The following is a 13,460-nucleotide window of genomic DNA, read 5'->3' on the forward strand; positions in this document are numbered from 1 at the left end:
GCCTAGGAAGTATCTCAGTTCTCTAAGATCCTTAATTTCAAATTCTTTATGTAGATTCCTTTTCAGACAATCAATCTCACTTAGGTCATTCCCCATGACAATAATATCATCCACATAAACAATTAGGACTGACACCAAAGATCCCCTTCGCTTCACAAACAAGGTATGATCGGATTGAGTCTGAGTGTATCCAAAAGCAATCAAGGCCTTTCTGAATCTGTCAAACCATGCTCTAGGAGATTGTTTCAAGCCATAAAGTGACTTCTTAAGCGCCTGCATACCTTTCCCTTTTCAATATCACTGTAAAAGCCAGCAGGAAGATTCATATACACTTCCTCTTGCAGATCCTCATTTAGGAAAGCATTCTTCACATCAAGTTGAAACAAGGGCCAAGAGTATGAGGCAGCAAGAGAAAGAAGTATCCGAACAGAGGTCATCTTTGCAACTGGTGCAAAGGTATCTAAGTAATCAACACCATTGGTCTGTGTGTACCCTTTTGCAACAAGTCTTGCCTTGTACCTTTCTATACTTCCATCTGCCTTATATTTTACCGTGTAAACCCATATGCATCCAACTGTCTCCTTGCCTTCTAGTAGATCCACAATGTCCCATGTCTGATTCTTAATCAAAGCTGCCATCTCTTCCTGCATAGCTATCTTCCACTCAGGTTTGGAGAGAGCCTCACTAACACCCTTAGGTATAGACACCGAGTCAAGGGAGGAAAGAAAAACACGGTAGGAAGGAGAAAGTCCACTGTAGGATAAGTACTGTGAAATACAATGAGTAGTACACTTTCTCTTCCCTTTTCTGAGAGCAATAGGAAGATCAAGGTTATCTGTTATAGGATTAGTAGAATCAATGGGAACTGAAACAGTAGCGGGACCAAGAGGAATACCTGAATCCATGTCAGTCGAATCTGGAGTCTCCAAGGAATCGACATGAAGTGATGTGAGTTCTGCTGCAGTGGAATCAACCTCCTTGTGAAGTCTCTGTCATAAGTAATGCTGAGAAGCAGGATGCAAAGGAGGTGGTAAGGTAGGTGACACAGGATGGTCAAGCACAGGAGTAGACACAGGGACTGGAACTGGGAGATGAATAGACTGCTGACTCACTTCCCCAAAACACTCCCCCTGAGAAGGATCCTTTGAAAAGAAGTATGTGGATTAAAAAAAAGTGACATCCATGGTAACATACCGGCTCCCAGAGACTGGATCATAGCAGTAGTACCCTTTCTGATTTTCTGCATATCCAAGGAAGACACACTTCTTCGCCTTGGGATCAAGCTTTGAGCGGTGAGGACCAAGGACATGTGCAAAGCAGACACACCCAAACACCCTGAGAGGAATATGAAACATCTCCCCCTCAGGAAAAAGGAGATTGAATGGGGTGTTGAATCCAAGTATACGAAAGGGCACCCTGTTAATCAGATATACTGCTGTGAGAACTGCATCACCCCAAAACTGAACTGGAACTGTAGATGTGCTCATCATGCTTCTTGCAATCTCAACAATGTGTCTATTCTTCCTTTCTGCAACACCATTCTGCTATGGCCTGTAGGGACAACTGCTCTGATGGACAACACCATATTCTAACAGATATGAAGCAAGGTGTTTTTCAAAATATTCCCTAGCATTGTTTGATCTGAACACCTTTATTCTTGTTCCAAACTGTGTTAGCACCATCTGATGAAATTGCATCACCAAGGATGGAACTTCATCGCGGGATCTCATCAGGTAAATCCAAGAGTATCGTGAGAAATCATCCACAAATAAGAGAAAATATCAATAACCTCCCATAGAAGGAACATGATAAGGTCCCCACACATCTGAATGAATAACATCAAAAGAAGAACAACTTTTATTACTAGGTTTAAATGAATGTCTATAATGCTTTCCAAGTTGACAACCTTCACACTCTAGACATGACAAACTAACAGACTCAAAAAGTTTTGGAAACAAAAGACTCAAAGAAGAAAAAGGTAAATGGCCCAAACGATTATGCCAAAGCATAATTTGACCCACAGACCCTGACTCACTTTCCCTGCTGATATGATGACTTTGATGAGGAGAAAGAACATCCAGGAGGTAGATCCCATTCACTTCACGACCACTCCCAATCGTCCTCTTTGAATCCAGATCCTGCAAAATACAATGATCAGGAGAAAAAATTACTGAGCAGTTCAGGTTCTTAATCAAACTACTAACAGATAACAAATTAGTGCTCAATCTAGGAACATGAAGGACTGAGGGTAGAGAAATAGAATCACTAATCTTGACAGATCCCTTCCCAGCAATAGGAACATGGGATCCATCAGCTGTGGAGACCCTATCTCTGCCAGAATAGAGTTGGTAAGAAGAAAAAATAGTAGAACTATGGGTCATGTGCTCTGAGGTTCCAGAATCTATAATCCAAGGAGGTCCCTCCTTACTTGAAGTAGAAACATAATTTGCAGTGACGTGTAAACTATTTGTGTGAGCAAAGGCAGTAGAGTGGACTTCACCAGTGCCACCTGTACCTTGTTGTCCGCTTGCTGCTGAACTGGAAGTGGCTGTATCCCGCTGGTTCAAAAGTTGCCCATACCTCTCAAGTTCGGCCCTTACTACAGCAGTTGCAACAAACTCCAGAGCAGCTGTAGTAGGAGGGGCCGGAATGTCACCAGTAACTGCCATGTGTGCATTTCCTTTCTTATTTTTCAGTCTAGTCGGCACAAGATGTGGGTGAAGCTTCCAACAAGTATCTCTTGTGTGTTTAGGCTTCTTACAGTAGTCACAGATCAAATCTCTTTTATCTTCCTTCTTGATTTCATTGCCACCCCGATCTCCACTTTGTTTAGGTTTCACAATACTCACCATGGCAGACTGATCAGAAACAAGATTTTTCATCATCACATCTCTCCTGCTCTTCTCCCCTGACACAAAGGCATATGCCTGGGAGAGGGTAACACTGTCCCTAGAAAGAAGATGCTGTCTTGCAATATCATACTCAGGATTAAGGCCAATAAGAAATTCAAACACCCTATACTTCTCTAGATGTTTTTGATAGGTAGCTGCACCCTTAGTGGTTTCCCAAGCAAATGTCTCTAAATGGTCAATCTCCTGCCACAGGGTTTTAAGGGCTGAAAAATAGGCTGCAACAGGTCTATCTCCCTGCCTTGTAGAAATAATATGATTTCTCAACTGATAAGCCCTAGCAACATTCTCCCTCTGTGAATAGGTTTCTACAACCCCATCCCATATTTCCTTAGTTGTATTTGCCCATAAAAAAATTTTACCTATATGGGGCAACATGGAATTACACAACCAAATCATCACCATATAATTCTCCTGTACCCACTGGGAGTTGCTAGTTTCGGGTTTCACTTCCTCACTAGTGATATACCCTAATTTTTTTTTGATGAATGATAATAAATTTATTAATTCAGAAGCAGATTTAGAGTGAGTTCATACAACATCCCAGGGAGAGGCGTGAGCTGTAGCCCCTCCTTGAATCTTACAAGTAAACTAGGAAAGAAAAGCAAGAATCACAACTGAGCCCAAAACAGTTCTTCCCTATTTACCCCTTGCTTAGCTAACACATTTGACAAAGTATTTGCTGATCTCCCCACCCACTGTACAGTGACCAACATATTCCTTGTTAACCAACTAAATTTCTTCATTTCATTCTTGTAACGCCACATAGCCTCTTCAGGATTTTTCAACCAACCCACCACCACTTTGGAATCCCCCTCGATTGTTAGGTGTTGTACCCCCAGCTGGTTTGCAAATTGCACCCCTTGTACAGTAGCTAAAAGTTCTGCCCTAATGGAGTCCCCAATTCCCAAGGGACCTGACTAGAGCAACAAAATCTCTCCCTTCTCAAAGCACCCCCCATTCCGAATAATCATGGATTACCCATGCTACTTCCATCAAAGTTCAACTTTAGTGAGCCTTCGGATGGAGGAGACCAGCTTGTAATTGATTTGTCCTTTAGAGATGAACACCTTGCTACTGCTGACCAATTTCTCCAAAGGTCATTAAAGGAGAATTGATGAAAGATTTCCAAGGTCTTCAGCCAAGGTATTGCCCTATTTAACACACAGTCTTTCAATTCCTGACTGCTCATTTCCTTTTCTTGAAAAATTCTAATATTCCTTTCTTCCCAAAGAGTCCAAATCAAGGCAGTACAAGCACATCTCCACATAATTCTCCCTATTGTTGTAGGCCAATAAAAGGTAGAATGGTTGAAGAGCATGTGAACTTCTGCTGGTAGACTCCAACTACTCCCAAACAACGAAAGTAGCCAAGCCTAAAGGTCTACAGAACAGGGACAAGATATTAATAGGTGGTAACAATCCTCACCGTGAGCTCTACAGAGGATACACCAATTAGGAGAAATACAGAGGAAAGGTCTTCTCTTTTGTAGGTTATCTAGAGTGTTTTTACTTTTCCATGGAAAACTTCCCAACAAAACGCCATAATTTTTTGGGGAACTGGCTTGCACCAAATTTCTTTTGACGGAAAGGGTTGGTGAGTAGAAAGTTGAGAGATGGACTTGAAGAAAGAAGCACAAGTGAAGGTTCCATTGGGTCTAGGAGTCCATACCCTCTTATCTGGCTTGGAGGGATCCAAACAAACCTGATTAAGACAACCAAGCAAAACAGAAAGAGATTCAATTTCATCATCCCTAAGTCCTCTACGAAACCCAAAATCCCAAGTAGGATCTAAGGGTGTTCCCAAAGGTGAGACAAATTTTGAGACCACCTCTTTTTTGTACAAAGAAACAGAAAATGGCGAAGGGAATAGATCCTTTAAAGGTGTCTCCTACCCAAATATCCTCCCAAAAATGGACAGAGTTGCTAGAACAAACTTCATACCTGATAAAATTGAGGAATTGAGGAAGGGTGTTGTGAATGGCCTTCCAAGGTGCTGCTAGGTTAGCTTACCTTGATACACCAGCATCCCATCCCATTCTCTGACCTCCCATGAATGCTTCCCACCACCTCATGCCACAATCTCTCTCTTTCCAATGACCATCGCCACAACCATTTCCCTAACAGAGCTTGATTTTTTCTAGTTACCCTCCCAAGTCCCAAACCCCCCTCTTCTTTACTTCTGCACACAATTTCCCAATTAACCAAGTGATCCTTTTTTTCTTGTCCCGACTCCCATAAGAAATCTCTCATAAACTTCTCCAGATTGTGACCATTCTAAGTAATTTGCACCATCCAACCTAACTGTAGTAATGGTCCCAGTCCCGAAAAGGTCTCCAGCACCTCCTCCCACTGGTCCTGATGATGCGCATTTCGGCAGCTCCCAGCTGGCAGGTGACTCGGATGCCTGGTTGAATAATCCCTACCTGGAATGTGGTTGGATACCTAGCTGAATGGTTCCTACCTGGAAGGTGGCTTGGACGCCTAGCTGAATGGTGACGAGTTGGAGTGGTGGCTCTGACGCCTAACTGAATGGTGACGAGCTGGAGAGGTGGCTCTGACGCCTAACTGAATGGTGACAAGCTGGAGAGGTGGCTCTGATGTCTAGCTGAGTGGTGACGAGCTGGAGAGGTGGCTCTGATGTCTAGCTGAGTGGTGACGAGATGGAGAGGTGGCTCTGATGCGACCTACAATGACAGTGTTAGAGTGCCCGGGTTGCTTTACCTGGGGTGGGCACTCCGATGCTTAAGTTAGCAAATTAGAGATTTTAAGATAGCTAAATGCGAGAGAGCTGGAGAGTTGCGAGAACTAAATTGTGCATCTCTCCCCTGGAGTTGGAGGTAAGGCCTTTATATAGGCATTGTTTGGCGTGAGCATCACACAACACGTCCGGGATCTCCGGGAGGACGTGCCTAACTGCTCCGAAGTCCTCGGAGGTAGTCGTGCACATAGGCCAATCTTTACGCCTTACTCGGTTTCTCCCAAAACATTTGGTGTGAGAGTTGACTTCCGAGAGACCCGGGAGTGATGGGGTGCATGCAGAAATCGACGGCGAGCATGCCTCGTAGGTCGCTACCTGGACCTCAATCAGGTCGACAAGCCCTCGATTGAGGTCACTCCCCACGTCGAGGTCGCTTCAGCTGTTACTGACAAGGTACCACAGGTCGGCCCTGGACAAGGTGTTGCTAGCTGCCCCGAGTCGTGGACGAGGTTGCTGGCTAGGTTTCTACTAGGTTGGGAGTGGAGGCAGGTCGCCAGGTCGGCGCTAGAGGCAGGTTGCCAAGTCGGCGGTGGAGGCAGGTCGCCAAGTCGGCAATAGGGGCAGGTCGCCAGGTCGGCGCTAGAGGCAGGTCGTCAGGTCGGCACCAGAGGCAGGTCGCCAGGTCGGTGCTAGAGGCAGGTCGCCAGGTCAGCACCAAAGGAAGGTCGCCAGGTCGGCACCAGAGGCAGGTTGCCACGTTGGCGCCAGAGGTAGGTCACCATGTCGACAACAGTGCCAGGTCGCTAGCTGGGACTCCATCGTTTTGGCTAAGGCAAGTTGTCGCCTAGGTGGTTCTGGGTGTCACCCAGTTGTTCCGAGATGCCATGTGTCATGATGTTAGTGGAGGGCCAAATCTGCCCTCATCAATTGCCCCCCACTCCCGAGCTGAGATCAGCTCAGCGAAGGGAGTAGATTTATGCTTCGTTGTAGGCCCTTAGGCCTGTTGCCAACATATTTTGAGGTCGGCTTAGGGGTCCTTGGTGCTGAAGGCAATTTGGCTTCCCCTTGTGATATGTGCGTCGATGTTGGAATTTAAATAGCGGGTCGGTGCCACGATTGCGCTATATCAGTCCTTTAAGGTGCTGGTCGTCTACTCCTACGATAAGCCACAAGGAGCTCAACCTGCGGGGGCAGCTTTACAAACTGCAAGTTGCCAGCTCGCATGGGAACCTTGAAAGGCTCAACCCGCAAGGGCGATTGTAGTCTGTTGGCCGCCGACTCCTGCGGGAGCCACAAAGGGCTCAACCTGTAGGGGCGACCTTGTGAACAGGGCTGACAAGGCTCATCCAAGTTGATTACGTGTGTCACCAGGTCGGCGGAAGTAGGTCGCCAGTTCGGAGGCAGTCTCTGCGTCTCCAGGGCGTCAGAATTTTGACAATCTAGTTTTTCTCTCAGCACCTCAGCCTACAGACACTTCGTCACCACGGCAGGACTGACCTGCGAGGGCGGCTCCACAACCTGCTGGCCATCAACTCCCACGTAAAGCAAGGAGGACACGATCTGCGGCGCGACCTCACAGTTTGTTGGCTATCAACTCCCACGGGAATCACGGAGGGCTAAACCTGTGGGGTGGCCTCACATTCTATTGGCCGTCAACTCTCGCATAGAGCACGTAGAGCTCGACATATGGTGGTGGCCTCACAATTAGGGAGATTTTGTTAGGGCAAGACTGCGAGAACTCGTCTGGCCTAATCATTTTGCTTCTGCCCCCCCTAGGGGGTTCTTTCGATCAAGCGTTGTTGTTGTTGCTTGAAGATGTTATTACTTGAGGCTAAGAGAATCAGGTGAGAAAATAGCCTTTTGTAGCGTTTTCCACAGACGACGCCAATTGATGATGCACATTTCGGCAGCTCCTGGCTGGCAGGTGACTCAGATGCCTGGCTAAATAATCCCTACCTGGAATGTGGTTGGATACTTAGCTGAATGGTTCCTACCTGGAAGGTGGCTTGGACGCCTAGCTGAATGGTGACGAGCTGGAGAGGTGGCTCTAATGTCTAGCTGAGTGGTGACGAGCTGGAGAGGTGGCTTTGATGTCTAGCTAGTGGTGACGAGCTGGAGAGGTGGCTCTGATGCAACCTGCAAGGACACAGTGTCAGAGTGCCCGGGTCGTTTTACCTGGGGTGGGCACTCCGATGCGTAAGTTAGTGAATCAGAGATTTTAAGATAGCTAAATGTGAGAGAGCTGGAGAGCTATGAGAACTAAATTGCACATCTCTCCCCTGGAGTTGGAGGTAAAGCCTTTATATAGGCATTGTTTGGCGTGAGCATCACACAACACGTCTGGGATCTCCGGGAGGACGTGCCTAACTGCTCCGAAGTCCTCGGAGGTAGTCGTGCACGTAGGCCAATCTTTACGCCTTACTCGGTTTCTCCCAAAACATTCGGTGTGAGAGCTGACTTCCGAGAGACCCGGGAGTGATGGGATGCATGCAGAAATCGATGGCGAGCACGTCTCATAAGTCGCCACTTGGACCTCAATTAGGTCGGCAAGCCCTCGAGGGAGGTCGCTTTAGCTGTTACTGACAAGGTACCATAGGTCGGCCTTGGACAAGGTGCTGCTAGCCGCCCTGAGTCGTGGACGAGGTTGTTGGCTAGGTTTCTACTAGGTTGGGGGTGGAGGCAGGTCGCCAGGTCGGCGCTAGAGGCAGGTTGCCAAGTCGGCGGTGGAGGCAGGTCGCCAAGTTGGCAATAGGGGCAGGTCTTCAGGTTGGTGCTAGAGGCAGGTCGCCAGGTCGAAACCAGAGGCAGGTCTCTAGGTCGACACTAGGGGCAGGTTGCCAGGTCGGCGTTAGAGGTAGGTCACCAGGTCGGCACCAAAGGCAGATCGCCAGGTCGGCGCTAGAGGTAGGTCGCCAGGTCGGCGCCAGAGGTAGGTCGCCAGGTCGGCACCAAAGGCAGATCGCCAGGTCGGCGACAGAGGTAGGTCGCCAGGTCGGTGCCAGAGGCAGGTCGCCAGGTCGGCGACACTGCCAGGTCACTAGCTGGGACTCCATCATTTTGGCCAAGGCAAGTTGTCGCCTAGGTGGTTCTAGGTGTCACCCAGTTGTTTCGAGATGCCATGTGTCATGATGTTAGTGGAGGGCCAAACCTGCCCTCATCCGGTCCCATTTCACTCCCGGGCTTATTTTCAACTCCGTGACCCTCCATGCTTCTCAAACAATGTAAAGAAAATAATTGAAATATGTAACAAGATCAAACGAAACACTTCTGGAACCAACAACACCTTTTTGGTGTCCTAAACTGTCTTTCCACAAAAGATTCCTTTTCTGTAGGACGAGAGGAGAGAAGAGGCAGTCGCTCTCTCTAGAAGCCTCCAAATCAAGCAGGACTTGAACTGCCCCTTATAGAAAACTCCAAGGAACCCTAAAAAATTAGGGCACCACTTCCTAGGTCAAAATTGAAGAGTCCAACAGAAACAGAACTCTTCCCCTTTCTCTAGTTTTTCCTGATTTTGATGAGAAACCCTAGACCAGCTACAGGGCACACAGATCCACCAAAAAATCCAAAAATTGGGCTTACCTGAGAACTTCGATCAGCCTCTTAAATCACCATGCAGTCGGCCGATCTAGGGTTGCATGAGGAAACAACTCAAGGAACCTTCGGCCTGCTCTGATACCAAGTAGAAATCACTGATTGTAGATTTAGTTGAATTTCTTGTGAAAGATGAAGGGGAGGAAGATAAAGATCTCAGTAGTAGAGAAGAAAAGAGAGGGAGAAAAGAGTAGGAAGTCAACCGGGATTCTTAAATTAACCCCAGCCGCCAACCCCTCATTATATTTATACTTAACTTAAAGGATGAGATATTACAAGGATGCCCTTAGTAGGGCGGCTACTAATGTATCTGAACAGTCACAACTTAAAAGCATAAACTAATGGGCCCAAATGCAATTCAACGCAATTCAACTCACCTTCTACCATTTTGCTCTGTCCAGTTCCATATCCATTAACCATAAAACTGTAAAACCCTAAAACCTTAGGCTTCTGGAAGGGCCCAAACAAATCTTATAACCCTAAAACTCCTCACCAACTTTTATTAGTAGAATAGGTCATTGTAATCTCAATTGGTGAGAACACACTCAGTTACTCCAGGCATGGAAGAAGAACCTTTGTCCAATAATGGAGGTAACCTAAGTCCATTATGTAACTATGGAAGAACTTTTAGGTTTTCTATTTTTCCCTCTCTTTTATTGATGACAGAAGTAACTTGACTGGGACATCTTACAAATTACAACGTTGATCCTACTGAAGCCATTAGGCCTTTTTACAACTAAAGTCAACCCATGACCTTTGTAGTTGCCTTTGCATCTGTTGGTTGGTTTAGTCCCTTCTTTCTTCATTTCCATTAACATAAAAAAAGGAGAAAGGAACAAAAATTTGCTTGTGACATAGTTTTGCTTTTGTGCTTATGAAGGTAAGCTGCTTTTACCTCATATGAGTATTTCCAGTTTAGCCAGTATACATCTTTCTAGTAGGTTAAATTTTCATTGGTAGGTAGTGACATCAAAACCTGTTTTAATTTTCAATTAGAACTGAACTGTCGTGATCAATGTAGAACAGTAAAAGCGTATCTTTTTTGGTCTTTGAGAACATATTGGCTAGAAATAGTGATTTGTAGGATTAACCTGCATATACTCATTCATTTGTTTGTTACTTAGTTTTTCTAGAGATACAATAGATTAGTTTGTGTAGTTCCTCCATATGTTATTGTTTCTTTTCTTTCTTATATAGGTGGCAAAGGCATTATTGTCATTGTATTGACTTTTATTTGCTAACATATAAATATATCTAATGGGGTGGCAGGACCACAACTTACTGCACCTCTTTTCTCTCATTCTTTCTTCTCTCTTTTCTCTTCTTCTTCCTCTTCTTTTCTTTGCTCAATTCACATCAAAATTTCATTCGATTACAGACCCTTTCAACCAAGTTGGTATCAGAGCAGGTCTAGAGTTGATTAGGGTTCTCATGTAGTCTTGATATAACCGGTTGCATGAAATTTTCTATGGCTAGAGATTCTGTGAAGATATATCTTGATGTACATTATTAGAGTAATCCTTGTTGTACAGTATCATAGTTCTTATTATTTTATTTGTTCTTTTTATCTTTCAGCCCTGTAAGGGCATTCTTGTAACTGTACATACCTTTTATCTCGTTAATATAAAAGAGGCTCTTTGAGGTGGGGGTCGACTATTCTGGACACCCCTAAATCTGTTTTCTTCTAGATCTGAATTCAATTCACATGGTATCAGAGTAGGTTGCTCTTTGATCTTCCTTCTCTCTGATCCATCTTGCCTTCGTGATCTACTGAAAACCTACAGCTTTGCCGAGTGGTATGTTTTGATCTATCCAGGAACTCTTTTGTTTTCTGCGCTTTGAGAGAGAGAGATTTCATTGGATCTCTCTTGTTTGACCTTCGTTTGCAGCAAGAATTGAAAGGAGTTGTTGCCTAGCCCTTCTCAACATATTCTGAAATTTTTACAGAGGTTAGTGAAGTTTTGAGAGGGATCTGGGCTCTTCTTCTTGGCGGCTGCGCCCAAACTTTCCTTTTCTGCACTGTGTGTTCAGCTTTTCTTTGATTTGAATCTTGAACTTCGGTGAAAGTAAGGGGTTTCTATCTCAGTTTTTTGACTCTCTTGGATTGATTACAGCCTATTTCACTTGTCTTTGGATCAAGTTTTACTTCAGATTAGTTTCTTTAAATTTTAGCCGAATCCTATTTGTGCTATTGTATTGCTGCAATGGCTTCAGACAGAGGTGATATCATCCTTGTAAAGATGAATGGACAGAACTATGGGATGTGGAAGTTCCACTTCGACTTTTATGTTGAGGGAAAGTGTTTAGAAGGATATCTGAATGGAACGGTCACCAAACCAGTTGAGACCGAGGCCAAAGCTTTACAACAATGGAAGTTGAACAATGGTAAACTTGTTTCTTAGATTCTGAGTTCTATTGACTATCATATATCTGTACCTATGAGGAGAACGAAAACAGCATATGAGATGTACATGTATCTAGAAAAAGTTTATCAACAGTCCAACGTATCTAAGCAATATCAGATAAAATCAGAAATATTCTCTTATAGCCAAGGAGATAGGAGGATATAGGAGTATTAGTCTGGTTTTCTTGATTTATGGGCTGAATATGAGATTGTTCACATTGAACCCTCAGTTCCAGTGGAGTGTGTGAAATATCTTTAAAAGCACTTTGAGAAGAGAAAGGTGACTCGGTTCTTGATGAGACTTAGACCTGAATATGAGATAATCAGGTCCAACATTCTGAGTAGGGAAACACTTCCAGATATGGATTTTGTTTTAGGGGAACTTCTGAGAGAAGAGACTAGACTTCTCATTGCAGCCGGGTTTAATGGGAAGATGGCTGAAGTTGGGGCTGAAACAGCTTTTATTGCTCATGGGGGTAAGAAGCCAACCTCCAAGGATCTCTCCAAAACCCAGTGCTATGAGTGTAAGGGTTTTGGACATATTGCATCTCACTGTAAGAAGAAAAATGTGTATACCTATTTCTAGCAACATGGTCACATCATTCTAGATTGTCTAGTCCGACTAGCTAAGGGCTCTCAGAAAAAGACTTAGCCCGGGGCCTATCAGGCAACAGATGGACTGGCAACAGACGTTGTATCTACCATAGGTGAGTCTTCAATGAAGGGTGAATCAACAGGTGTCATGGATGAAGAAAAGGTTTGGCAACTGGTATCTTCTACTATTTCCTCTGCTTTCTCTGCTATTGGCTTGTCTGGTAAGTTCTTTTCCCCTTCACATGCTTGGATTATAGATTCAGGTGCCACCAACCATATGATAGGAGCCTACCTCAACCACCCAATCCCTTTCACTAAAACTCACCATAAACATATTATTACTGATAATGGTGAAAAGTTAGACATCATTGGTAGTAATGATTTGTCCCTTCAACTGTCACCAACCAGATCCTTTCTTCTCTCCAAAACCCTCTTAGTACCCAACCTTACTACTAATCTGATTTCTGTTGGTCAATTTGTTGATGGAGGAAATGTTCTCACCTTTTCTCATGATGGTTGCTTGATATAGGACCGGTACATTGGGAAGGTGAAAGGGAAGGGGCGTAAGCTGGGCCGTCTGTTTGTGTTGGAGTTCGAGAAGTCTCAACCGAGGGCATCCTCAACTTTACTTAGTTCTTTGTCTGATTCTATATTGAGTTATAGAAATAATGTTTGGGATTTATGGCATAAACGATTGGGTCATCCATATTCCCAAAAATTAAAATTTTTGTTTGACTCTGGTTTGATTAAGAATAAAATTCCCCCTGTTGATACTTTTGATGTTTCCTGCACTACGTGTTGTTTGAGTAAAAGTCATGTTTTACCATTTCTTCATAAATCTAAACATGCCACTAAACCTTTTGAGATAATACATAGTGATGTTTGGTCTGTTTCTATTACTTCACGATTGGGGTACAAATATTTTGTATTATTTATAGATGATTGTACCAGATATACTTGGATTTATTTTCTGCGACACAAATCAGAAGTCTTTGGTGCATTTAAATTGTTTCATACTATGGTGCAACATCGATTCAAGTGCAGTATGACTATCCTCTGCTCAGATTTAGGGGGAGAATATAGAGATGGAGACTAATTGGCATATTTGAGGAGTCATGGAATTCAGTCTCAACGCAGCTGCCCAGAAACTCCACAACAGAATGGTGTAGCTGAATGGAAGAACGGACACATTCTCAATGTTGTGCGGACATTACTAGAGGAGTCTCATACTCCAATTTCGTTTTGGGTAGAAGCAGCCAGTA

The 13,460-nt window shown here is 44.4% G+C and overlaps 1 protein-coding gene across 3 annotated transcripts in view; it reads left to right on the top strand.

Annotated features, from left to right (window-relative positions):
- LOC104591226 (Chaperone DnaJ-domain superfamily protein) overlaps positions 1-13,460 on the top strand; it is a 45,320-nt gene that overhangs the window by 12,947 nt on the left and 18,913 nt on the right. The gene's annotated exons all lie outside the window — the stretch shown is intronic.

This window comes from Nelumbo nucifera, chromosome 6, assembly GCF_055504915.1.
Source record: "Nelumbo nucifera cultivar China Antique chromosome 6, China Antique-T2T, whole genome shotgun sequence".
NCBI lineage: Eukaryota > Viridiplantae > Streptophyta > Magnoliopsida > Proteales > Nelumbonaceae > Nelumbo > Nelumbo nucifera.